We start from the raw sequence: 24,222 nt of genomic DNA, 5'->3' as shown, positions 1-24,222 counted from the left end.
AAAATGTCGTAGGAAAATGTCATAGGAAACACTTTCAACAACCGCCACGTTCCTTAATTGTTATAACAAGAAATATATCACAGCGCCATTGAAATGAAAAGGCAACAAATGAAAATGAAAAGCCTACGACACCGGGAGTTCCCAGGCGGTCCCCCATCCAAGTACTATCCCGGCCCGCCGATGCTTAACTTCCGTAATCAGACGAGAACGGGTGTGTTCATCGTGGTATGGCCGTAGACATTAGTAGGGGCAAATACGTGCAATTTATTTTGACGTTGTGATCAAATTTTTTTATTTAATTGCTTTGAGTTACTGACCTCTGCGATTACTGCAAACGTCAGTAACTCGACCGTACAACTTCTGGTAGTGGGGGCCTGCGTCCGCGCTCGCCCCCTCCTTAAGTCAAAATGAATGAGCTTAGAATAGTTGCGCGGCCAAATGTCGGTGGTGACTTAAACGCTAAGGTAAAACCTCGCTTGGCTGTTACGAAACGTGATTGCGCTATAAGTCCTCGAAAGGCGGCGGAATTTTATTTTATTTGCCATTCCGTCAGGGTTATTGGATGATCGGCAATAGATCGAGTTTGTATGCATTTGAAAGCACTTTTTTCTCGTACTCTCACCTGAAAATGTCGTAGGAAAATGTCATAGGAAACACTTTCAACAACCGCCACGTTCCTTAATTGTTATAACAAGAAATATATCACAGCGCCATTGAAATGAAAAGGCAACAAATGAAAATGAAAAGCCTACGACACCGGGAGTTCCCAGGCGGTCCCCCATCCAAGTACTATCCCGGCCCGACGATGCTTAACTTCCGTAATCATACGAGAACGGGTGTGTTCATCGTGGTATGGCCGTAGACATTAGTAGGGGCAAATACGTGCAATTTATTTTGACGTTGTGATCAAATTTTTTTATTTAATTGCTTTGAGTTACTGACCTCTGCGATTACTGCAAACGTCAGTAACTCGACCGTACAATTTCTGGTAGTGGGGGCCTGCGTCCGCGCTCGCCCCCTCCTTAAGTCAAAATGAATGAGCTTAGAATAGTTGCGCGGCCAAATGTCGGTGGTGACTTAAACGCTAAGGTAAAACCTCACTTGGCTGTTACGAAACGTGATTGCGATATAAGTCCTCGGAAGGCGGCGGAATTTTATTTTATTTGCCATTCCGTCAGGGTTATTGGATGATCGGCAATAGATCGAGTTTGTATGCATTTGAAAGCACTTTTTTCTCGTACTATCACCTGAAAATGTCGTAGGAAAATGTCATAGGAAACACTTTCAACAACCGCCACGTTCCTTAATTGTTATAACAAGAAATATATCACAGCGCCATTGAAATGAAAAGGCAACAAATGAAAATGAAAAGCCTACGACACCGGGAGTTCCCAGGCGGTCCCCCATCCAAGTACTATGCCGGCCCGACGATGCTTAACTTCCGTGATCAGACGAGAACGGGTGTGTTCATCGTGGTATGGCCGTAGACATTAGTAGGGGCAAATACGTGCAATTTATTTTGACGTTGTGATCAAATTTTTTTATTTAATTTCTTTGAGTTACTGACCTCTGCGATTACTGCAAACGTCAGTAACTCGACCGTACAATTTCTGGTAGTGGGGGCCTGCGTCCGCGCTCGCCCCCTCCTTAAGTCAAAATGAATGAGCTTAGAATAGTTGCGCGGCCAAATGTCGGTGGTGACTTAAACGCTAAGGTAAAACCTCGCTTGGCTGTTACGAAACGTGATTGCGATATAAGTCCTCGGAAGGCGGCGGAATTTTATTTTATTTGCCATTCCGTCAGGGTTATTGGATGATCGGCAATAGATCGAATTTGTATGCATTTGAAAGCTCTTTTTTCTCGTACTATCACCTGAAAATGTCGTAGGAAAATGTCATAGGAAACACTTTCAACAACCGCCACGTTCCTTAATTGTTATAACAAGAAATATATCACAGCGCCATTGAAATGAAAAGGCAACAAATGAAAATGAAAAGCCTACGACACTGGGAGTTCCCAGGCGGTCCCCCATCCAAGTACTATCCCGGCCCGACGATGCTTAACTTCCGTGATCAGACGAGAACGGGTGTGTTCATCGTGGTATGGCCGTAGACATTAGTAGGGGCAAATACGTGCAATTTATTTTGACGTTGTGATCAAATTTTTTTATTTAATTTCTTTGAGTTACTGACCTCTGCGATTACTGCAAACGTCAGTAACTCGACCGTACAATTTCTGGTAGTGGGGGCCTGCGTCCGCGCTCGCCCCCTCCTTAAGTCAAAATGAATGAGCTTAGAATAGTTGCGCGGCCAAATGTCGGTGGTGACTTAAACGCTAAGGTAAAACCTCGCTTGGCTGTTACGAAACGTGATTGCGATATAAGTCCTCGGAAGGCGGCGGAATTTTATTTTATTTGCCATTCCGTCAGGGTTATTGGATGATCGGCAATAGATCGAATTTGTATGCATTTGAAAGCTCTTTTTTCTCGTACTATCACCTGAAAATGTCGTAGGAAAATGTCATAGGAAACACTTTCAACAACCGCCACGTTCCTTAATTGTTATAACAAGAAATATATCACAGCGCCATTGAAATGAAAAGGCAACAAATGAAAATGAAAAGCCTACGACACTGGGAGTTCCCAGGCGGTCCCCCATCCAAGTACTATCCCGGCCCGACGATGCTTAACTTCCGTGATCAGACGAGAACGGGTGTGTTCATCGTGGTATGGCCGTAGACATTAGTAGGGGCAAATACGTGCAATTTATTTTGACGTTGTGATCAAATTTTTTTATTTAATTTCTTTGAGTTACTGACCTCTGCGATTACTGCAAACGTCAGTAACTCGACCGTACAATTTCTGGTAGTGGGGGCCTGCGTCCGCGCTCGCCCCCTCCTTAAGTCAAAATGAATGAGCTTAGAATAGTTGCGCGGCCAAATGTCGGTGGTGACTTAAACGCTAAGGTAAAACCTCGCTTGGCTGTTACGAAACGTGATTGCGATATAAGTCCTCGGAAGGCGGCGGAATTTTATTTTATTTGCCATTTCGTCAGGGTTATTGGATGATCGGCAATAGATCGAGTTTGTATGCATTTGAAAGCTCTTTTTTCTCGTACTATCACCTGAAAATGTCGTAGGAAAATGTCATAGGAAACACTTTCAACAACCGCCACGTTCCTTAATTGTTATGACAAGAAATATATCACAGCGCCATTGAAATGAAAAGGCAACAAATGAAAATGAAAAGCCTACGACACCGGGAGTTCCCAGGCGGTCCCCCATCCAAGTACTATGCCGGCCCGACGATGCTTAATTTCCGTGATCAGACGAGAACGGGTGTGTTCATCGTGGTATGGCCGTAGACATTAGTAGGGGCAAATACGTGCAATTTATTTTGACGTTGTGATCAAATTTTTTTATTTAATTTCTTTGAGTTACTGACCTCTGCGATTACTGCAAACGTCAGTAACTCGACCGTACAATTTCTGGTAGTGGGGGCCTGCGTCCGCGCTCGCCCCCTCCTTAAGTCAAAATGAATGAGCTTAGAATAGTTGCGCGGCCAAATGTCGGTGGTGACTTAAACGCTAAGGTAAAACCTCGCTTGGCTGTTACGAAACGTGATTGCGATATAAGTCCTCGGAAGGCGGCGGAATTTTATTTTATTTGCCATTCCGTCAGGGTTATTGGATGATCGGCAATAGATCGAGTTTGTATGCATTTGAAAGCTCTTTTTTCTCGTACTATCACCTGAAAATGTCGTAGGAAAATGTCATAGGAAACACTTTCAACAACCGCCACGTTCCTTAATTGTTATAACAAGAAATATATCACAGCGCCATTGAAATGAAAAGGCAACAAATGAAAATGAAAAGCCTACGACACCGGGAGTTCCCAGGCGGTCCCCCATCCAAGTACTATCCCGGCCCGACGATGCTTAACTTCCGTGATCAGACGAGAACGGGTGTGTTCATCGTGGTATGGCCGTAGACATTAGTAGGGGCAAATACGTGCAATTTATTTTGACGTTGTGATCAAATTTTTTTATTTAATTTCTTTGAGTTACTGACCTCTCCGATTACTGCAAACGTCAGTAACTCGACCGTACAATTTCTGGTAGTGGGGGCCTGCGTCCGCGCTCGCCCCCTCCTTAAGTCAAAATGAATGAGCTTAGAATAGTTGCGCGGCCAAATGTCGGTGGTGACTTTAACGCTAAGGTAAAACCTCGCTTGGCTGTTACGAAACGTGATTGCGATATAAGTCCTCGGAAGGCGGCGGAATTTTATTTTATTTGCCATTTCGTCAGGGTTATTGGATGATCGGCAATAGATCGAGTTTGTATGCATTTGAAAGCTCTTTTTTCTCGTACTATCACCTGAAAATGTCGTAGGAAAATGTCATAGGAAACACTTTCAACAACCGCCACGTTCCTTAATTGTTATGACAAGAAATATATCACAGCGCCATTGAAATGAAAAGGCAACAAATGAAAATGAAAAGCCTACGACACCGGGAGTTCCCAGGCGGTCCCCCATCCAAGTACTATGCCGGCCCGACGATGCTTAATTTCCGTGATCAGACGAGAACGGGTGTGTTCATCGTGGTATGGCCGTAGACATTAGTAGGGGCAAATACGTGCAATTTATTTTGACGTTGTGATCAAATTTTTTTATTTAATTTCTTTGAGTTACTGACCTCTGCGATTACTGCAAACGTCAGTAACTCGACCGTACAATTTCTGGTAGTGGGGGCCTGCGTCCACGCTCGCCCCCTCCTTAAGTCAAAATGAATGAGCTTAGAATAGTTGCGCGGCCAAATGTCGGTGGTGACTTAAACGCTAAGGTAAAACCTCGCTTGGCTGTTACGAAACGTGATTGCGATATAAGTCCTCGGAAGGCGGCGGAATTTTATTTTATTTGCCATTCCGTCAGGGTTATTGGATGATCGGCAATAGATCGAGTTTGTATGCATTTGAAAGCTCTTTTTTCTCGTACTATCACCTGAAAATGTCGTAGGAAAATGTCATAGGAAACACTTTCAACAACCGCCACGTTCCTTAATTGTTATAACAAGAAATATATCACAGCGCCATTGAAATGAAAAGGCAACAAATGAAAATGAAAAGCCTACGACACCGGGAGTTCCCAGGCGGGCCCATCCAAGTACTATCCCGGCCCGACGATGCTTAACTTCCGTGATCAGACGAGAACGGGTGTGTTCATCGTGGTATGGCCGTAGGCATTAGTAGGGGCATATACGTGCAATTTATTTTGACGTTGTGATCAAATTTTTTTATTTAATTTCTTTGAGTTACTGACCTCTGCGATTACTGCAAACGTCAGTAACTCGACCGTACAATTTCTGGTAGTGGGGGCCTGCGTCCGCGCTCGCCCCCTCCTTAAGTCAAAATGAATGAGCTTAGAATAGTTGCGCGGCCAAATGTCGGTGGTGACTTAAACGCTAAGGTAAAACCTCGCTTGGCTGTTACGAAACGTGATTGCGATATAAGTCCTCGGAAGGCGGCGGAATTTTATTTTATTTGCCATTCCGTCAGGGTTATTGGATGATCGGCAATAGATCGAGTTTGTATGCATTTGAAAGCTCTTTTTTCTCGTACTATCACCTGAAAATGTCGTAGGAAAATGTCATAGGAAACACTTTCAACAACCGCCACGTTCCTTAATTGTTATAACAAGAAATATATCACAGCGCCATTGAAATGAAAAGGCAACAAATGAAAATGAAAAGCCTACGACACCGGGAGTTCCCAGGCGGTCCCCCATCCAAGTACTATCCCGGCCCGACGATGCTTAACTTCCGTGATCAGACGAGAACGTGTGTGTTCATCGTGGTATGGCCGTAGACATTAGTAGGGGCAAATACGTGCAATTTATTTTGACGTTGTGATCAAATTTTTTTATTTAATTTCTTTGAGTTACTGACCTCTGCGATTACTGCAAACGTCAGTAACTCGACCGTACAATTTCTGGTAGTGGGGGCCTGCGTCCGCGCTCGCCCCCTCCTTAAGTCAAAATGAATGAGCTTAGAATAGTTGCGCGGCCAAATGTCGGTGGTGACTTAAACGCTAAGGTAAAACCTCGCTTGGCTGTTACGAAACGTGATTGCGATATAAGTCCTCGGAAGGCGGCGGAATTTTATTTTATTTGCCATTCCGTCAGGGTTATTGGATGATCGGCAATAGATCGAGTTTGTATGCATTTGAAAGCTCTTTTTTCTCGTACTATCACCTGAAAATGTCGTAGGAAAATGTCATAGGAAACACTTTCAACAACCGCCACGTTCCTTAATTGTTATAACAAGAAATATATCACAGCGCCATTGAAATGAAAAGGCAACAAATGAAAATGAAAAGCCTACGACACCGGGAGTTCCCAGGCGGTCCCCCATCCAAGTACTATCCCGGCCCGACGATGCTTAACTTCCGTGATCAGACGAGAACGGGTGTGTTCATCGTGGTATGGTCGTAGACATTAGTAGGGGCAAATACGTGCAATTTATTTTGACGTTGTGATCAAATTTTTTTATTTAATTTCTTTGAGTTACTGACCTCTGCGATTACTGCAAACGTCAGTAACTCGACCGTACAATTTCTGGTAGTGGGGGCCTGCGTCCGCGCTCGCCCCCTCCTTAAGTCAAAATGAATGAGCTTAGAATAGTTGCGCGGCCAAATGTCGGTGGTGACTTAAACGCTAAGGTAAAACCTCGCTTGGCTGTTACGAAACGTGATTGCGATATAAGTCCTCGGAAGGCGGCGGAATTTTATTTTATTTGCCATTCCGTCAGGGTTATTGGATGATCGGCAATAGATCGAGTTTGTATGCATTTGAAAGCTCTTTTTTCTCGTACTATCACCTGAAAATGTCGTAGGAAAATGTCATAGGAAACACTTTCAACAACCGCCACGTTCCTTAATTGTTATAACAAGAAATATATCACAGCGCCATTGAAATGAAAAGGCAACAAATGAAAATGAAAAGCCTACGACACCGGGAGTTCCCAGGCGGTCCCCCATCCAAGTACTATCCCAGTCCGACGATGCTTAACTTCCGTAATCAGACGGGAACGGGTGTGTTCATCGTGGTATGGCCGTAGACATTAGTTGGGGCAAATACGTGCAATTTATTTTGACGTTGTGATCAAATTTTTTTATTTAATTTCTTTGAGTTACTGACCTCTGCGATTACTGCAAACGTCAGTAACTCGACCGTACAATTTCTGGTAGTGGGGGCCTGCGTCCGCGCTCGCCCCCTCCTTAAGTCAAAATTAATGAGCTTAGAATAGTTGCGCGGCCAAATGTCGGTGGTGACTTAAACGCTAAGGTAAAACCTCGCTTGGCTGTTACGAAACGTGATTGCGATATAAGTCCTCGGAAGGCGGCGGAATTTTATTTTATTTGCCATTCCGTCAGGGTTATTGGATGATCGGCAATAGATCGAGTTTGTATGCATTTGAAAGCTCTTTTTTCTCGTACTATCACCTGAAAATGTCGTAGGAAAATGTCATAGGAAACACTTTCCTTAATTGTTATAACAAGAAATATATCACAGCGCCATTGAAATGAAAAGGCAACAAATGAAAATGAAAAGCCTACGACACCGGGAGTTCCCAGGCGGTCCCCCATCCAAGTACTATCCCAGTCCGACGATGCTTAACTTCCGTAATCAGACGGGAACGGGTGTGTTCATCGTGGTATGGCCGTAGACATTAGTAGGGGCAAATACGTGCAATTTATTTTGACGTTGTGATCAAATTTTTTTATTTAATTTCTTTGAGTTACTGACCTCTGCGATTACTGCAAACGTCAGTAACTCGACCGTACAATTTCTGGTAGTGGGGGCCTGCGTCCGCGCTCGCCCCCTCCTTAAGTCAAAATGAATGAGCTTAGAATAGTTGCGCGGCCAAATGTCGGTGGTGACTTAAACGCTAAGGTAAAACCTCGCTTGGCTGTTACGAAACGTGATTGCGATATAAGTCCTCGGAAGGCGGCGGAATTTTATTTTATTTGCCATTCCGTCAGGGTTATTGGATGATCGGCAATAGATCGAGTTTGTATGCATTTGAAAGCTCTTTTTTCTCGTACTATCACCTGAAAATGTCGTAGGAAAATGTCATAGGAAACACTTTCAACAACCGCCGCGTTCCTTAATTGTTATAACAAGAAATATATCACAGCGCCATTGAAATGAAAAGGCAACAAATGAAAATGAAAAGCCTACGACACCGGGAGTTCCCAGGCGGTCCCCCATCCAAGTACTATCCCGGCCCGACGATGCTTAACTTCCGTGATCAGACGAGAACGGGTGTGTTCATCGTGGTATGGCCGTAGACATTAGTAGGGGCAAATACGTGCAATTTATTTTGACGTTGTGATCAAATTTTTTTATTTAATTTCTTTGAGTTACTGACCTCTGCGATTACTGCAAACGTCAGTAACTCGACCGTACAATTTCTGGTAGTGGGGGCCTGCGTCCGCGCTCGCCCCCTCCTTAAGTCAAAATGAATGAGCTTAGAATAGTTGCACGGCCAAATGTCGGTGGTGACTTAAACGCTAAGGTAAAACCTCGCTTGGCTGTTACGAAACGTGATTGCGATATAAGTCCTCGGAAGGCGGCGGAATTTTATTTTATTTGCCATTCCGTCAGGGTTATTGGATGATCGGCAATAGATCGAGTTTGTATGCATTTGAAAGCTCTTTTTTCTCGTACTATCACCTGAAAATGTCGTAGGAAAATGTCATAGGAAACACTTTCCTTAATTGTTATAACAAGAAATATATCACAGCGCCATTGAAATGAAAAGGCAACAAATGAAAATGAAAAGCCTACGACACCGGGAGTTCCCAGGCGGTCCCCCATCCAAGTACTATCCCGGCCCGACGATGCTTAACTTCCGTGATCAGACGAGAACGGGTGTGTTCATCGTGGTATGGCCGTAGACATTAGTAGGGGCAAATACGTGCAATTTATTTTGACGTTGTGATCAAATTTTTTTATTTAATTTCTGTGAGTTACTGACCTCTGCGATTACTGCAAACGTCAGTAACTCGACCGTTCAATTTCTGGTAGTGGGGGCCTGCGTCCGCGCTCGCCCCCTCCTTAAGTCAAAATGAATGAGCTTAGAATAGTTGCGCGGCCAAATGTCGGTGGTGACTTAAACGCTAAGGTAAAACCTCGCTTGGCTGTTACGAAACGTGATTGCGATATAAGTCCTCGGAAGGCGGCGGAATTTTATTTTATTTGCCATTCCGTCAGGGTTATTGGATGATCGGCAATAGATCGAGTTTGTATGCATTTGAAAGCTCTTTTTTCTCGTACTATCACCTGAAAATGTCGTAGGAAAATGTCATAGGAAACACTTTCCTTAATTGTTATAACAAGAAATATATCACAGCGCCATTGAAATGAAAAGGCAACAAATGAAAATGAAAAGCCTACGACACCGGGAGTTCCCAGGCGGTCCCCCATCCAAGTACTATCCCGGCCCGACGATGCTTAACTTCCGTGATCAGACGAGAACGGGTGTGTTCATCGTGGTATGGCCGTAGACATTAGTAGGGGCAAATACGTGCAATTTATTTTGACGTTGTGATCAAATTTTTTTATTTAATTTCTTTGAGTTACTGACCTCTGCGATTACTGCAAACGTCAGTAACTCGACCGTACAATTTCTGGTAGTGGGGGCCTGCGTCCGCGCTCGCCCCCTCCTTAAGTCAAAATGAATGAGCTTAGAATAGTTGCGCGGCCAAATGTCGGTGGTGACTTAAACGCTAAGGTAAAACCTCGCTTGGCTGTTACGAAACGTGATTGCGATATAAGTCCTCGGAAGGCGGCGGAATTTTATTTTATTTGCCATTCCGTCAGGGTTATTGGATGATCGGCAATTGATCGAGTTTGTATGCATTTGAAAGCTCTTTTTTCTCGTACTATCACCTGAAAATGTCGTAGGAAAATGTCATAGGAAACACTTTCCTTAATTGTTATAACAAGAAATATATCACAGCGCCATTGAAATGAAAAGGCAACAAATGAAAATGAAAAGCCTACGACACCGGGAGTTCCCAGGCGGTCCCCCATCCAAGTACTATCCCAGTCCGACGATGCTTAACTTCCGTAATCAGACGGGAACGGGTGTGTTCATCGTGGTATGGCCGTAGACATTAGTAGGGGCAAATACGTGCAATTTATTTTGACGTTGTGATCAAATTTTTTTATTTAATTTCTTTGAGTTACTGACCTCTGCGATTACTGCAAACGTCAGTAACTCGACCGTACAATTTCTGGTAGTGGGGGCCTGCGTCCGCGCTCGCCCCCTCCTTAAGTCAAAATGAATGAGCTTAGAATAGTTGCGCGGCCAAATGTCGGTGGTGACTTAAACGCTAAGGTAAAACCTCGCTTGGCTGTTACGAAACGTGATTGCGATATAAGTCCTCGGAAGGCGGCGGAATTTTATTTTATTTGCCATTCCGTCAGGGTTATTGGATGATCGGCAATAGATCGAGTTTGTATGCATTTGAAAGCTCTTTTTTCTCGTACTATCACCTGAAAATGTCGTAGGAAAATGTCATAGGAAACACTTTCCTTAATTGTTATAACAAGAAATATATCACAGTGCCATTGAAATGAAAAGGCAACAAATGAAAATGAAAAGCCTACGACACCGGGAGTTCCCAGGCGGTCCCCCATCCAAGTACTATCCCGGCCCGATGATGCTTAACTTCCGTGATCAGACGAGAACGGGTGTGTTCATCGTAGTATGGCCGTAGACATTAGTAGGGGCAAATACGTGCAATTTATTTTGACGTTGTGATCAAATTTTTTTATTTAATTTCTTTGAGTTACTGACCTCTGCGATTACTGCAAACGTCAGTAACTCGACCGTACAATTTCTGGTAGTGGGGGCCTGCGTCCGCGCTCGCCCCCTCCTTAAGTCAAAATGAATGAGCTTAGAATAGTTGCGCGGCCAAATGTCGGTGGTGACTTAAACGCTAAGGTAAAACCTCGCTTGGCTGTTACGAAACGTGATTGCGATATAAGTCCTCGGAAGGCGGCGGAATTTTATTTCATTTGCCATTCCGTCAGGGTTATTGGATGATCGGCAATAGATCGAGTTTGTATGCATTTGAAAGCTCTTTTTTCTCGTACTATCACCTGAAAATGTCGTAGGAAAATGTCATAGGAAACACTTTCCTTAATTGTTATAACAAGAAATATATCACAGCGCCATTGAAATGAAAAGGCAACAAATAAAAATGAAAAGCATACGACACCGGGAGTTCCCAGGCGGTCCCCCATCCAAGTACTATCCCGGCCCGACGATGCTTAACTTCCGTGATCAGACGAGAACGGGTGTGTTCATCGTGGTATGGCCGTAGACATTAGTAGGGGCAAATACGTGCAATTTATTTTGACGTTGTGATCAAATTTTTTTATTTAATTTCTTTGAGTTACTGACCTCTGCGATTACTGCAAACGTCAGTAACACGACCGTACAATTTCTGGTAGTGGGGGCCTGCGTCCGCGCTCGCCCCCTCCTTAAGTCAAAATGAATGAGCTTAGAATAGTTGCGCGGCCAAATGTCGGTGGTGACTTAAACGCTAAGGTAAAACCTCGCTTGGCTGTTACGAAACGTGATTGCGATATAAGTCCTCGGAAGGCGGCGGAATTTTATTTTATTTGCCATTCCGTCAGGGTTATTGGATGATCGGCAATAGATCGAGTTTGTATGCATTTGAAAGCTCTTTTTTCTCGTACTATCACCTGAAAATGTCGTAGGAAAATGTCATAGAAAACACTTTCAACAACCGCCACGTTCCTTAATTGTTATAACAAGAAATATATCACAGCGCCATTGAAATGAAAAGGCAACAAATGAAAATGAAAAGCCTACGACACCGGGAGTTCCCAGGCGGTCCCCCATCCAAGTACTATCCCGGCCCGACGATGCTTAACTTCCGTGATCAGACGAGAACGGGTGTGTTCATCGTGGTATGGCCGTAGACATTAGTAGGGGCAAATACGTGCAATTTATTTTGACGTTGTGATCAAATTTATTTATTTAATTTCTTTGAGTTACTGACCTCTGCGATTACTGCAAACGTCAGTAACTCGACCGTACAATTTCTGGTAGTGGGGGCCTGCGTCCGCGCTCGCCCCCTTCTTAAGTCAAAATGAATGAGCTTAGAATAGTTGTGCGGCCAAATTTCGGCGGTGACTTAAACGCTAAGGTAAAACCTCGCTTGGCTGTTACGAAACGTGATTGCGATATAAATCCTCGGAAGGCGGCGGAATTTTACTTTATTTGCCATTCCGTCAGGGTTATTGGATGATCGGCAATAGATCGAGTTTGTATGCATTTGAAAGCTCTTTTTTCTCGTACTATCACCTGAAAATGTCGTAGGAAAATGTCATAGGAAACACTTTCAACAACCGCCACGTTCCTTAATTGTTATAACAAGAAATATATCACAGCGCCATTGAAATGAAAAGGCAACAAATGAAAATGAAAAGCCTACGACACCGGGAGTTCCCAGGCGGTCCCGCATCCAAGTAATATCCCGGCCCGACGATGCTTAACTTCCGTGATCAGACGAGAACGGGTGTGTTCATCGTGGTATGGCCATAGACATTAGTAGGGGCAAATATGTGCAATTTATTTTGACGTTGTGATCAAATTTTTTTATTTAATTTCTTTGAGTTACTGACCTCTGCGATTACTGCAAACGTCAGTAACTCGACCGTACAATTTCTGGTAGTGGGGGCCTGCGTCCGCGCTCGCCCCCTCCTTAAGTCAAAATGAATGAGCTTAGAATAGTTGCGTGGCCAAATGTCGGTGGTGACTTAAACGCTAAGGTAAAACCTCGCTTGGCTGTTACGAAACGTGATTGCGATATAAGTCCTCGGGTTTGAGGTCTTCAGCATTACATCTAGTCTGTTAATTTGGGCTTCTTCCGCGCTCGTGTTAGGATTTTCATAAAGCGTTCTTTGGTTTGCGTTGCGTATGTCGGCCTACATCATCGACACGGCCTGTTTCCGGCTATTAGGAGCAATTCATATATTGGGCACTGCGTTTCGACTTTTTTATTAGACCACAGTAAAAAAATTCACTCACAGAAGTCCCTTTCTTTCATGGCTACAAACACGAAGAATTCTTTCGTAAGTAAAACGAATGCGCAAGCCAAAATAACGATGGGGCGAAGTCATAAGCATGGCCCTGTGGCCCAATGGATAAGGCATCTGACTACGAATCAGGGGATTCCAGGTTCGACTCCTGGCAGGGTCGCACTGTCGCATTTCGGCTGCATGGTCTACTGTGTAACGCGCGCGCACGTTCTGGCGTAATGCGTTGATAAACGGAATGTACGCAGACATATTGGAAAGTAATATCACGCACTTAGTATCGTCGCCTTTGTTAGCATTCATGTAAGTTACCATCCACTCGCTACAGTCGCTCTCCATCCTACGGCTAAATCAACAGCCGTGATTTTTACTATGTCGCCGTCCATCCGTACGCGGTGACAGTTGTAAGCTTTACAGTAACGTGACATGCTCCACAAGCAGTTACGGTGTGTGGACGATGCCTATCATGGCAACGCTTTTTCTTTATCGCTTCTCGGCCTAATGGCTAAGATCAAGTGTAGTATCTGTTCTTATCAGTTTAATATCTGGTAGGCCATTCTCTGAATGGTCAGTATATTAATCTGATTTTTGGCCTTGGGTCATGGAGGTGGATTCATTCACGCCGTGACCACGGGTTGCCTTGGTGTTGCACTATTACCGATGGCCGCCCATATAAGCAATAAAAGAATAATAGCAGTCCTAATAATAATAATAGCAGTCTTCTAGCAGTAGTGCATTTTAGACCGTCTTGTGTATCCGTACTACATCGACTTCTTAAAATATGGCTCGTACAAAGCAAACTGCACGTAAATCTACTGGAGGAAAGGCTCCACGAAAACAACTCGCCACTAAAGCTGCGAGGAAAAGCGCACCAGCTACTGGAGGAGTGAAAAAACCACATCGTTACAGACATGGTACAGTTGCTCTCAGAGAAATCAGAAGATACCAGAAGTCAACCGAGCTCTTGATCCGCAAGTTGCCTTTCCAGCGTCTTGTGCGAGAAATTGCTCAGGACTTCAAAACAGATCTGCGATTCCAGAGCACAGCCGTTATGGCTCTGCAAGAGGCTTCTGAAGCGTACCTTGTTGGCTTGTTCGAGGATACTAACTTGTGTGCCATTCACGCAAAACGAGTTACAATCATGCCTAAAGACATCCAGTTGGCAAGAAGAATTCGTGGGGAACGTGCCTAAGCATCTTACCAAACAAAAAACGGCTATTTTTATAGCCACACATCTATAAAAAATATTACGGCTAGCTTTTTATATCAAACTTTGTCCTGCTTTCTGTTTAAATTTTATGCTACATAAAAATTTTATGCTACATAAAGTTTGACAATGTTAACAATATGAAGTGCAAGAAAAGTAAAACCAAGAAAATAAGAAATTTAAAAACGAAAATACTTAAACTTAGGGAATCTAATCTTAAATTTACTCTTTTTTAACTGTTTAAGTGACTTAAACAAGTTTAACTTTGTACCAAGATAATGTTTTTTTGTAAATGTGTGGCTATAAAAATAGCCGTTTGTTAATGTAATAGCCAGATACACACAAATTATTTTTTTGCGGTCTTCTTTGCTGCCTTTTTGGGAGTCTTTTTGACCTTCTTTGCTGCAGGTTTTTTAGCAACAGGCTTCTTTGTGGGTTTCTTAGCTGCTGGTTTCTTAGCCGAGGCTTTCTTTGTGGCAGGCTTCTTTGCTGCTTTCTTTGGCGTGCTCTTCTTTGCTGGCTTCTTTTTTGGTGTACTTTTCTTTGCAGTAGGCTTCTTTGCCGTTGGCTTTTTTGCTGCGGCCTTTTTCTTAGGTTTTTCTTTTTTTACCTGACCTAGCTTGAATGATCCAGAAGCACCAGTGCCTTTAGTTTGAATCAAATCGCCTGATGTTACTCCTCGTTTAAGAGCCATTTTCAGATGATGATCTGAGTTTTCAGCAACTTTGTAATTTGCATGAATATATTTTGTAATAGCTTGGCGAGATGAACCACCGCGTTCCTTTAGGGTAGCGATAGCAGCCTTGATCATGTCCACATATTTAGGGTGATCAGCTGTCTTCTTTGCAGCAGGTTTTTTTTTGGGTGCGATTTTCTTTGGAGAAGCTGCTTCACTCATTTTTAATGTTTTCTTACAACAATCCAACGATAAACGATGCTTGTTATCACAGTAGAAGTATACTAAACATTACCGTGTAAATGAGATATAATTTAAGACGGTGCGAATTATGCGGACGTAAAAGTACCACTCCCGGGAATTGATTTGGCGCGAAAACAGAAATGTGTGTTTCTGTACATCGTATAATGTCCGTTTTGGGTGCCGCGACTATGCGAAAGCATGTTAATTTTTATTTGTAGCACGACGCAATAGTCTGAAAGAGAAGCTGCTGGAGTTTGAGGTCTTCAGCATTACATCTAGTCTGTTAATTTGGGCTTCTTCCGCGCTCGTGTTAGGATTTTCATAAAGCGTTCTTTGGTTTGCGTTGCGTATGTCGGCCTACATCATCGACACGGCCTGTTTCCGGCTATTAGGAGCAATTCATATATTGGGCACTGCGTTTCGACTTTTTTATTAGACCACAGTAAAAAAATTCACTCACAGAAGTCCCTTTCTTTCATGGCTACAAACACGAAGAATTCTTTCGTAAGTAAAACGAATGCGCAAGCCAAAATAACGATGGGGCGAAGTCATAAGCATGGCCCTGTGGCCCAATGGATAAGGCATCTGACTACGAATCAGGGGATTCCAGGTTCGACTCCTGGCAGGGTCGCACTGTCGCATTTCGGCTGCATGGTCTACTGTGTAACGCGCGCGCACGTTCTGGCGTAATGCGTTGATAAACGGAATGTACGCAGACATATTGGAAAGTAATATCACGCACTTAGTATCGTCGCCTTTGTTAGCATTCATGTAAGTTACCATCCACTCGCTACAGTCGCTCTCCATCCTACGGCTAAATTAACAGCCGTGATTTTTACTATGTCGCCGTCCATCCGTACGCGGTGACAGTTGTAAGCTTTACAGTAACGTGACATGCTCCACAAGCAGTTACGGTGTGTGGACGATGCCTATCATGGCAACGCTTTTTCTTTATCGCTTCTCGGCCTAATGGCTAAGATCAAGTGTAGTATCTGTTCTTATCAGTTTAATATCTGGTAGGACATTCTCTGAATGGTCAGTATATTAATCTGATTTTTGGCCTTGGGTCATGAAGGTGGATTCATTCACGCCGTGACCACGGGTTGCCTTGGTGTTGCACTATTACCGATGGCGGCCCACATAAGCAATAAAAGAATAATAGCAGTCCTCTTTCCGACGGCACTCTGCATAGTCTACGGCGGGAACAAAACGCGTACACTGGGGGAGAATACAGCCTATGCCCCGCGACACGGCAGTTTATAACACACTCAAGCCACAAGCATTAACAAACTTTGAAGGCTACGCTCATGCTACGGTGCAGTTCCAACTCATACTTACCTGACGGGGAAGTAAAGACTGATCAATGAGGGTTTTCTTCCAGAGTGAGGCTCTTGCATTGCACTACGCTTGGGCTGACCTCTGCGATTACTGCAAACGTCAGTAACTCGACCGTACAATTTCTGGTAGTGGGGGCCTGCGTCCGCGCTCGCCCCCTCCTTAAGTCAAAATGAATGAGCTTAGAATAGTTGCGCGGCCAAATGTCGGTGGTGACTTAAACGCTAAGGTAAAACCTCGCTTGGCTGTTACGAAACGTGATTGCGATATAAGTCCTCGGAAGGCGGCGGAATTTTATTTTATTTGCCATTCCGTCAGGGTTATTGGTTGATCGGCAATAGATCGAGTTTGTATGCATTTGAAAGCTCTTTTTTCTCGTACTATCACCTGAAAATGTCGTAGGAAAATGTCATAGGAAACACTTTCAACAACCGCCACGTTCCTTAATTGTTATAACAAGAAATATATCACAGCATCATTGAAATGAAAAGGCAACAAATGAAAATGAAAAGCCTACGACACCGGGAGTTCCCAGGCGGACCCCCATCCAAGTACTATCCCGGCCCGACGATGCTTAACTTCCGTGATCAGACGAGAACGGGTGTGTTCATCGTGGTATGGCCGTAGACATTAGTAGGGGCAAATACGTGCAATTTATTTTGACGTTGTGATCAAATTTTTTTATTTAATTTCTTTGAGTTACTTAGGACAAGGCGTATGCATGGATTATCTATTAGACTTTAACGTTATAGTTTTGTGAAAAAAACAAGGTTTTTTTAAAGATGTGTGGCTATAAAAATAGCCGTTGTTTTCTGAGTGTAGCGGTTTACTTCTTCTGTCCTTTGTCGTTTTTCTTTGGGAGTAAGACAGCTTGAATGTTTGGCAAAACACCACCAGCTGCAATGGTTACACCGCTCAAAAGTTTGTTTAATTCTTCATCATTACGAACAGCCAATTGTAAATGTCTTGGAATAATCCTAGCTTTTTTGTTGTCTCTTGCTGCGTTACCAGCCAACTCCAATATCTCAGCAGATAAATATTCCAAGACGGCTGCTAAGTAAACTGGCGCTCCAGATCCAATTCGGTTAGCATAGTGCCCTCTACGAAGGAATCTATGCCCTCTACCGACTGGAAATTGAAGTCCAGCTCTTGAGGATCTTGTCTTGGCTTTAGCCTTAGCTTTTCCACCTTTTCCACGTCCAGACATAACTGCGATTTGATTTGTAAGTTAATACAAAAACGTACGAATATTTAACGTAAGTGTTAACGAAATAAACTTTACTCGTTTTTTCATCATAAAAATAGGATCGAAATCATGTTTTTTTAACCAATCATAATTAAGTATTAAACAGAAGATTTTTTTTTTAACCAATTAAATTGCGTATCGGCGTTTTCGGATCGAATTCGATCCGATTTTTTTACTTATAAACAAAAAGTTTTGACTTGCAGTTTAATGCTTATTTACAAGTTAAGTAGCAAAAATTTTTAACCATGTCTGACGCAGCAGCTAAAGGAGGAAAACAGGCACCTAAAGTAGCCAAGAAAGGTGAAAAAAGAGCCGGCAAAAAAGGAGGAAAGATTGGTGGAACTGGTGAAAAGAAACGCAAGAGAAAGAGAAAGGAAAGTTATGCTATTTACATCTACAATGTTTTGAAACAAGTTCACCCAGATGTCGGAGTTTCAAGCAAAGCTATGAGCATCATGAACTCATTTGTCAACGACATCTTTGAGCGCATTGCTTCCGAAGCTTCGCGTTTGGCTCTTCAAAACAAAAAGTCGACCATCTCTTCTCGTGAAATTCAAACCGCAGTACGTCTTCTCTTGCCTGGAGAACTTGCAAAACACGCAGTCAGTGAAGGAACAAAAGCCGTCACAAAATACACAAGCAGCAAGTAAACCAACGTCTACCAAACACAAACGGTCTTTTTTAAGACCACACATCTTTAAAAAAACATTTACTTGGCGTCACTACAAGTTAACCGAAGTTAATAAAACTTCTAAATAATGTGCTTAAGAACACTAGCCTACATTTAAAATACTTCCCCATGTGTGTGTGGATTAGCTTCACTTTTCATACGTATTATTAGCTGTACTTGCAGAAAAGACAAGTACATTGATCCATGTTATTGCTTACATTTAACTTAACCCAGCTTTTCACGGAAACACTCCCAGGCAAATTAACCCTACAAAGTATTTCTAAATTTTTTTTGTGTCATATATGACATAGTATCGCATAGCAATAAATGTAACTGTGACAAGACTTTACACATTGTGTAATTTTGAAGCGTGCACAAAGTAATGTTTTAAAAGATTTGTGGCTATAAAAATAGCCGTTTTTGTTGAGCAATGACAACGCTTAACCTCCGAATCCGTAAAGAGTTCTTCCTTGACGTTTTAAGGCATAAACAACATCCATAGCGGTAACGGTCTTGCGTTTAGCGTGCTCTGTGTAGGTTACAGCATCACGAATAACATTCTCTAAGAAAACCTTCAGTACATCTCTGGTTTCCTCATAGATAAGGCCAGAGATACGTTTGACACCACCTCGGCGAGCAAGACGTCGAATAGCAGGTTTTGTGATTCCCTGAATGTTATCACGAAGAATTTTTCGGTGACGTTTAGCACCTCCTTTTCCCAATCCTTTACCTCCTTTTCCGCGTCCAGACATATTGCGTACAGAACGAGTACAAAAACAACGTTTGAGTTAACAGAATTCAGACAGCTTTAAAAAGAGGCCATAAAAATACCTACTGCTCGTGGAAACACCCTAATTAACCAATAGAGTTGCGTCATTACAAAATGTTCCGAACATTTTGTACATTTTTTTAAGTAAAACTGTAGTTTTTTTAAAAATTCGTGGTCTTAATGTTTCAGTAAGGCAATAAATTTGGCATCGTTGGAATTCGCCAAACCTTCTGCTACTTACTAAAAAAAAAAAAAGTTAAAAGCTTTTGTGTATCAGAAGATACAGCCGTTTTCCCGTAGCCAAAAAACACAGATTTTATAAAAATGTTAAAGTAATGAGCGTAATGTCATTATGCAGCCAATCAGAAATTACTTTCTTAGCACCAATCAAATGGTTTGTTTTGAACCTTAGCTGTCAATCAATATGAGAAATAAAACTTTGGCGCGATAGTGCATTTTAGACCGTCTTGTGTATCCGTACTACATCGACTTCTTAAAATATGGCTCGTACAAAGCAAACTGCACGTAAATCTACTGGAGGAAAGGCTCCACGAAAACAACTCGCCACTAAAGCTGCGAGGAAAAGCGCACCAGCTACTGGAGGAGTGAAAAAACCACATCGTTACAGACATGGTACAGTTGCTCTCAGAGAAATCAGAAGATATCAGAAGTCAACCGAGCTCTTGATCCGCAAGTTGCCTTTCCAGCGTCTTGTGCGAGAAATTGCTCAGGACTTCAAAACAGATCTGCGATTCCAGAGCACAGCCGTTATGGCTCTGCAAGAGGCTTCTGAAGCGTACCTTGTTGGCTTGTTTGAGGATACTAACTTGTGTACCATTCACGCAAAACGAGTTACAATCATGCCTAAAGACATCCAGTTGGCAAGAAGAATTCGTGGGGAACGTGCCTAAGCATCTTACCAAACAAAAAACGGCTATTTTTATAGCCACACATCCATAAAAAATATTACGGCTAGCTTTTTATATCAAACTTTGTCCTGCTTTCTGTTTAAATTTTATGCTACATAAAAATTTTATGCTACATAAAGTTTGACAATGTTAACAATATGAAGTGCAAGAAAAGTAAAACCAAGAAAATAAGAAATTTAAAAACGAAAATACTTAAACTTAGGGAATCTAATCTTAAATTTACTCTTTTTTAACTGTTTAAGTGACTTAAACAAGTTTAACTTTGTACCAAGATAATGTTTTTTTGTAAATGTGTGGCTATAAAAATAGCCGTTTGTTAATGTAATAGCCAGATACACACAAATTATTTTTTTGCGGTCTTCTTTGCTGCCTTTTTGGGAGTCTTTTTGACCTTCTTTGCTGCAGGTTTTTTAGCAACAGGCTTCTTTGTGGGTTTCTTAGCTGCTGGTTTCTTAGCCGAGGCTTTCTTTGTGGCAGGCTTCTTTGCTGCTTTCTTTGGCGTGCTCTTCTTTGCTGGCTTCTTTTTTGGTGTACTTTTCTTTGCAGTAGGCTTCTTTGCCGTTGGCTTTTTTGCTGCGGCCTTTTTCTTAGGTTTTTCTTTTTTTACCTGACCTAGCTTGAATGATCCAGAAGCACCAGTGCCTTTAGTTTGAATCAAATCGCCTGATGTTACTCCTCGTTTAAGAGCCATTTTCAGATGATGATCTGAGTTTTCAGCAACTTTGTAATTTGCATGAATATATTTTGTAATAGCTTGGCGAGATGAACCACCGCGTTCCTTTAGGGTAGCGATAGCAGCCTTGATCATGTCCACATATTTAGGGTGATCAGCTGTCTTCTTTGCAGCAGGTTTCTTCTTGGGTGCGATTTTCTTTGGAGAAGCTGCTTCACTCATTTTTAATGTTTTCTTACAACAATCCAACGATAAACGATGCTTGTTATCACAGTAGAAGTATACTAAACATTACCGTGTAAATGAGATATAATTTAAGACGGTGCGAATTATGCGGACGTAAAAGTACCACTCCCGGGAATTGATTTGGCGCGAAAACAGAAATGTGTGTTTCTGTACATCGTATAATGTCCGTTTTGGGTGCCGCGACTATGCGAAAGCATGTTAATTTTTATTTGTAGCACGACGCAATAGTCTGAAAGAGAAGCTGCTGGAGTTTGAGGTCTTCAGCATTACATCTAGTCTGTTAATTTGGGCTTCTTCCGCGCTCGTGTTAGGATTTTCATAAAGCGTTCTTTGGTTTGCGTTGCGTATGTCGGCCTACATCATCGACACGGCCTGTTTCCGGCTATTAGGAGCAATTCATATATTGGGCACTGCGTTTCGACTTTTTTATTAGACCACAGTAAAAAAATTCACTCACAGAAGTCCCTTTCTTTCATGGCTACAAACACGAAGAATTCTTTCGTAAGTAAAACGAATGCGCAAGCCAAAATAACGATGGGGCGAAGTCATAAACATGGCCCTGTGGCCCAATGGATAAGGCATCTGACTACGAATCAGGGGATTCCAGGTTCGACTCCTGGCAGGGTCGCACTGTCGCATTTCGGCTGCATGGTCTACTGTGTAACGCGCGCGCACGTTCTGGCGTAATGCGTTGATAAACGGAATGTACGCAGACATATTGGAAAGTAATATCACGCACTTAGTATCGTCGCCTTTGTTAGCATTCATCTAAGTTACCATCCACTCGCTACAGTCGCTCTCCATCCTACGGCTAAATCAACAGCCGTGATTTTTACTATGTCGCCGTCCATCCGTACGCGGTGACAGTTGTAAGCTTTACAGTAACGTGACATGCTCCACAAGCAGTTACGGTGTGTGGACGATGCCTATCATGGCAACGCTTTTTCTTTATCGCTTCTCGGCCTAATGGCTAAGATCAAGTGTAGTATCTGTTCTTATCAGTTTAATATCTGGTAGGCCATTCTCTGAATGGTCAGTATATTAATCTGATTTTTGGCCTTGGGTCATGGAGGTGGATTCATTCACGCCGTGACCACGGGTTGCCTTGGTGTTGCACTATTACCGATGGCGGCCCACATAAGCAATAAAAGAATAATAGCAGTCCTCTTTCCGACGGCACTCTGCATAGTCTACGGCGGGAACAAAACGCGTACACTGGGGGAGAATACAGCCTATGCCCCGCGACACGGCAGTTTATAACACACTCAAGCCACAAGCATTAACAAACTTTGAAGGGTACCCTCATGCTACGGTGCAGTTCCAACTCATACTTACCTGACGGGGAAGTAAAGACTGATCAATGAGGGTTTTCTTCCAGAGTGAGGCTCTTGCATTGCACTACGCTTGGGCTGACCTCTGCGATTACTGCAAACGTCAGTCACTCGACCGTACAATTTCTGGTAGTGGGGGCCTGCGTCCGCGCTCGCCCCCTCCTTAAGTCAAAATGAATGAGCTTAGAATAGTTGCGCGGCCAAATGTCGGTGGTGACTTGAACGCTAAGGTAAAACCTCGCTGGGCTGTTACGAAACGTGATTGCGATATAAGTCCTCGGAAAGCGGCGGAATTTTATTTTATTTGCCATTCCGTCAGGGTTATTGGATGATCAGCATTAGATCGAGTTTGTATGCATTTGAAAGCTCTTTTTTCTCGTACTATCACCTGAAAATGTCGTAGGAAAATGTCATAGGAAACACTTTAAACAACCGCCACGTTCCTTAATTGTTATAACAAGAAATATATCACAGCACCATTGAAATGAAAAGGCAACAAATGAAAATGAAAAGCCTACGACACCGGGAGTTCCCAGGCGGTCCCCCATCCAAGTACTATCCCGGCCCGACGATGCTTAACTTCCGTGATCAGACGAGAACGGGTGTGTTCATCGTGGTATGGCCGTAGACATTAGTAGGGTCAAATACGTGCAATTTATTTTGACGTTGTGATGTAAATTTTTTATTTAATTTCTTTGAGTTACTTAGGACAAGGCGTATGCATGGATTATCTATTAGACTTTAAGGTTATAGTTTTGTGAAAAAAACAATGTTTTTTTAAAGATGTGTGGCTATAAAAATAGCCGTTGTTTTCCGAGTGTAGCGGTTTACTTCTTCTGTCCTTTGTCGTTCTTCTTTGGGAGTAAGACAGCTTGAATGTTTGGCAAAACACCACCAGCTGCAATGGTTACACCGCTCAAAAGTTTGTTTAATTCTTCATCATTACGAACAGCCAATTGTAAATGTCTTGGAATAATCCTAGCTTTTTTGTTGTCTCTTGCTGCGTTACCAGCCAACTCCAATATCTCAGCAGATAAATATTCCAAGACGGCTGCTAAGTAAACTGGTGCTCCAGATCCAATTCGGTTAGCATAGTGCCCTCTACGAAGGAATCTATGCACTCTACCGACTGGAAATTGAAGTCCAGCTCTTGAGGATCTTGTCTTGGCTTTAGCCTTAGCTTTTCCACCTTTTCCACGTCCAGACATAACTGCGATTTGATTTGTAAGTTAATACAAAAACGTACGAATATTTAACGTAAGTGTTAACGAAATAAACTTTACTCGTTTTTTCATCATAAAAATAGGATCGAAATCATGTTTTTTTAACCAATCATAATTAAGTATTAAACAAAAGATTTTTTTTTTAACCAATTAAATTGCGTATCGGCGTTTTCGGATCGAATTCGATCCGATTTTTTTACTTATAAACAAAAAGTTTTGACTTGCAGTTTAATGCTTATTTACAAGTTAAGTAGCAAAAATTTTTAACCATGTCTGACGCAGCAGCTAAAGGAGGAAAACAGGCACCTAAAGTAGCCAAGAAAGGTGAAAAAAGAGCCGGCAAAAAAGGAGGAAAGATTGGTGGAACTGGTGAAAAGAAACGCAAGAGAAAGAGAAAGGAAAGTTATGCTATTTACATCTACAATGTTTTGAAACAAGTTCACCCAGATGTCGGAGTTTCAAGCAAAGCTATGAGCATCATGAACTCATTTGTCAACGACATCTTTGAGCGCATTGCTTCCGAAGCTTCGCGTTTGGCTCT

At 42.6% G+C, this 24,222-nt stretch overlaps 31 non-coding genes across 31 annotated transcripts; 8 read left to right on the top strand and 23 right to left on the bottom strand.

Moving 5' to 3' along the window:
* Positions 1 to 120: 120 nt before the first annotated feature.
* LOC130659176 (5S ribosomal RNA) lies at positions 121 to 239 on the bottom strand. Its single transcript, XR_008986388.1, has one exon. It is a non-coding gene; the product is annotated as a 5S ribosomal RNA (ribosomal RNA).
* A 506-nt stretch (positions 240 to 745) lies between these two features.
* On the bottom strand, positions 746 to 864 carry LOC130659156 (5S ribosomal RNA). Its single transcript, XR_008986368.1, has one exon. It is a non-coding gene; the product is annotated as a 5S ribosomal RNA (ribosomal RNA).
* A 506-nt stretch (positions 865 to 1,370) lies between these two features.
* On the bottom strand, positions 1,371 to 1,489 carry LOC130658989 (5S ribosomal RNA). The gene has a single exon (XR_008986201.1). It is a non-coding gene; the product is annotated as a 5S ribosomal RNA (ribosomal RNA).
* A 506-nt stretch (positions 1,490 to 1,995) lies between these two features.
* On the bottom strand, positions 1,996 to 2,114 carry LOC130659064 (5S ribosomal RNA). The gene has a single exon (XR_008986275.1). It is a non-coding gene; the product is annotated as a 5S ribosomal RNA (ribosomal RNA).
* A 506-nt stretch (positions 2,115 to 2,620) lies between these two features.
* Positions 2,621 to 2,739, bottom strand: LOC130659062 (5S ribosomal RNA). Its single transcript, XR_008986273.1, has one exon. It is a non-coding gene; the product is annotated as a 5S ribosomal RNA (ribosomal RNA).
* A 506-nt stretch (positions 2,740 to 3,245) lies between these two features.
* Positions 3,246 to 3,364, bottom strand: LOC130659317 (5S ribosomal RNA). The gene has a single exon (XR_008986528.1). It is a non-coding gene; the product is annotated as a 5S ribosomal RNA (ribosomal RNA).
* Positions 3,365 to 3,870: 506 nt separating this feature from the next.
* On the bottom strand, positions 3,871 to 3,989 carry LOC130658576 (5S ribosomal RNA). Its single transcript, XR_008985789.1, has one exon. It is a non-coding gene; the product is annotated as a 5S ribosomal RNA (ribosomal RNA).
* A 506-nt stretch (positions 3,990 to 4,495) lies between these two features.
* On the bottom strand, positions 4,496 to 4,614 carry LOC130659316 (5S ribosomal RNA). The gene has a single exon (XR_008986527.1). It is a non-coding gene; the product is annotated as a 5S ribosomal RNA (ribosomal RNA).
* Positions 4,615 to 5,120: 506 nt separating this feature from the next.
* Positions 5,121 to 5,237, bottom strand: LOC130659228 (5S ribosomal RNA). Its single transcript, XR_008986439.1, has one exon. It is a non-coding gene; the product is annotated as a 5S ribosomal RNA (ribosomal RNA).
* Positions 5,238 to 5,743: 506 nt separating this feature from the next.
* Positions 5,744 to 5,862, bottom strand: LOC130659047 (5S ribosomal RNA). Its single transcript, XR_008986259.1, has one exon. It is a non-coding gene; the product is annotated as a 5S ribosomal RNA (ribosomal RNA).
* Positions 5,863 to 6,368: 506 nt separating this feature from the next.
* Positions 6,369 to 6,487, bottom strand: LOC130658049 (5S ribosomal RNA). Its single transcript, XR_008985267.1, has one exon. It is a non-coding gene; the product is annotated as a 5S ribosomal RNA (ribosomal RNA).
* A 506-nt stretch (positions 6,488 to 6,993) lies between these two features.
* LOC130659195 (5S ribosomal RNA) lies at positions 6,994 to 7,112 on the bottom strand. The gene has a single exon (XR_008986406.1). It is a non-coding gene; the product is annotated as a 5S ribosomal RNA (ribosomal RNA).
* A 490-nt stretch (positions 7,113 to 7,602) lies between these two features.
* Positions 7,603 to 7,721, bottom strand: LOC130659194 (5S ribosomal RNA). The gene has a single exon (XR_008986405.1). It is a non-coding gene; the product is annotated as a 5S ribosomal RNA (ribosomal RNA).
* A 506-nt stretch (positions 7,722 to 8,227) lies between these two features.
* LOC130658574 (5S ribosomal RNA) lies at positions 8,228 to 8,346 on the bottom strand. The gene has a single exon (XR_008985788.1). It is a non-coding gene; the product is annotated as a 5S ribosomal RNA (ribosomal RNA).
* A 490-nt stretch (positions 8,347 to 8,836) lies between these two features.
* Positions 8,837 to 8,955, bottom strand: LOC130658573 (5S ribosomal RNA). The gene has a single exon (XR_008985787.1). It is a non-coding gene; the product is annotated as a 5S ribosomal RNA (ribosomal RNA).
* A 490-nt stretch (positions 8,956 to 9,445) lies between these two features.
* LOC130658571 (5S ribosomal RNA) lies at positions 9,446 to 9,564 on the bottom strand. The gene has a single exon (XR_008985785.1). It is a non-coding gene; the product is annotated as a 5S ribosomal RNA (ribosomal RNA).
* Positions 9,565 to 10,054: 490 nt separating this feature from the next.
* On the bottom strand, positions 10,055 to 10,173 carry LOC130659192 (5S ribosomal RNA). The gene has a single exon (XR_008986404.1). It is a non-coding gene; the product is annotated as a 5S ribosomal RNA (ribosomal RNA).
* Positions 10,174 to 10,663: 490 nt separating this feature from the next.
* On the bottom strand, positions 10,664 to 10,782 carry LOC130659223 (5S ribosomal RNA). The gene has a single exon (XR_008986435.1). It is a non-coding gene; the product is annotated as a 5S ribosomal RNA (ribosomal RNA).
* Positions 10,783 to 11,272: 490 nt separating this feature from the next.
* On the bottom strand, positions 11,273 to 11,391 carry LOC130658942 (5S ribosomal RNA). Its single transcript, XR_008986154.1, has one exon. It is a non-coding gene; the product is annotated as a 5S ribosomal RNA (ribosomal RNA).
* A 506-nt stretch (positions 11,392 to 11,897) lies between these two features.
* On the bottom strand, positions 11,898 to 12,016 carry LOC130658570 (5S ribosomal RNA). Its single transcript, XR_008985784.1, has one exon. It is a non-coding gene; the product is annotated as a 5S ribosomal RNA (ribosomal RNA).
* Positions 12,017 to 12,522: 506 nt separating this feature from the next.
* LOC130659409 (5S ribosomal RNA) lies at positions 12,523 to 12,641 on the bottom strand. The gene has a single exon (XR_008986621.1). It is a non-coding gene; the product is annotated as a 5S ribosomal RNA (ribosomal RNA).
* Positions 12,642 to 13,223: 582 nt separating this feature from the next.
* Positions 13,224 to 13,296, top strand: Trnar-acg (transfer RNA arginine (anticodon ACG)). Its single transcript has one exon. It is a non-coding gene; the product is annotated as a tRNA-Arg (tRNA).
* A 322-nt stretch (positions 13,297 to 13,618) lies between these two features.
* LOC130661488 (U2 spliceosomal RNA) lies at positions 13,619 to 13,810 on the top strand. Its single transcript, XR_008988679.1, has one exon. It is a non-coding gene; the product is annotated as a U2 spliceosomal RNA (small nuclear RNA).
* Positions 13,811 to 15,817: 2,007 nt separating this feature from the next.
* Positions 15,818 to 15,890, top strand: Trnar-acg (transfer RNA arginine (anticodon ACG)). The gene has a single exon. It is a non-coding gene; the product is annotated as a tRNA-Arg (tRNA).
* Positions 15,891 to 16,212: 322 nt separating this feature from the next.
* LOC130661507 (U2 spliceosomal RNA) lies at positions 16,213 to 16,404 on the top strand. The gene has a single exon (XR_008988698.1). It is a non-coding gene; the product is annotated as a U2 spliceosomal RNA (small nuclear RNA).
* Positions 16,405 to 16,589: 185 nt separating this feature from the next.
* LOC130660414 (U1 spliceosomal RNA) lies at positions 16,590 to 16,754 on the top strand. The gene has a single exon (XR_008987614.1). It is a non-coding gene; the product is annotated as a U1 spliceosomal RNA (small nuclear RNA).
* Positions 16,755 to 17,104: 350 nt separating this feature from the next.
* Positions 17,105 to 17,223, bottom strand: LOC130658890 (5S ribosomal RNA). Its single transcript, XR_008986103.1, has one exon. It is a non-coding gene; the product is annotated as a 5S ribosomal RNA (ribosomal RNA).
* A 4,459-nt stretch (positions 17,224 to 21,682) lies between these two features.
* On the top strand, positions 21,683 to 21,755 carry Trnar-acg (transfer RNA arginine (anticodon ACG)). The gene has a single exon. It is a non-coding gene; the product is annotated as a tRNA-Arg (tRNA).
* Positions 21,756 to 22,077: 322 nt separating this feature from the next.
* Positions 22,078 to 22,269, top strand: LOC130661457 (U2 spliceosomal RNA). Its single transcript, XR_008988649.1, has one exon. It is a non-coding gene; the product is annotated as a U2 spliceosomal RNA (small nuclear RNA).
* Positions 22,270 to 22,454: 185 nt separating this feature from the next.
* Positions 22,455 to 22,619, top strand: LOC130660445 (U1 spliceosomal RNA). Its single transcript, XR_008987644.1, has one exon. It is a non-coding gene; the product is annotated as a U1 spliceosomal RNA (small nuclear RNA).
* A 350-nt stretch (positions 22,620 to 22,969) lies between these two features.
* LOC130658569 (5S ribosomal RNA) lies at positions 22,970 to 23,088 on the bottom strand. Its single transcript, XR_008985783.1, has one exon. It is a non-coding gene; the product is annotated as a 5S ribosomal RNA (ribosomal RNA).
* Positions 23,089 to 24,222: the final 1,134 nt, after the last annotated feature.

The sequence above is a fragment of the Hydractinia symbiolongicarpus genome, chromosome 9 (genome assembly GCF_029227915.1).
Source record: "Hydractinia symbiolongicarpus strain clone_291-10 chromosome 9, HSymV2.1, whole genome shotgun sequence".
Taxonomy (NCBI): domain Eukaryota; kingdom Metazoa; phylum Cnidaria; class Hydrozoa; order Anthoathecata; family Hydractiniidae; genus Hydractinia; species Hydractinia symbiolongicarpus.
Note: the sequence above shows the minus strand (reverse complement) of the source record. Positions and strands in the feature narration are given on the sequence as shown.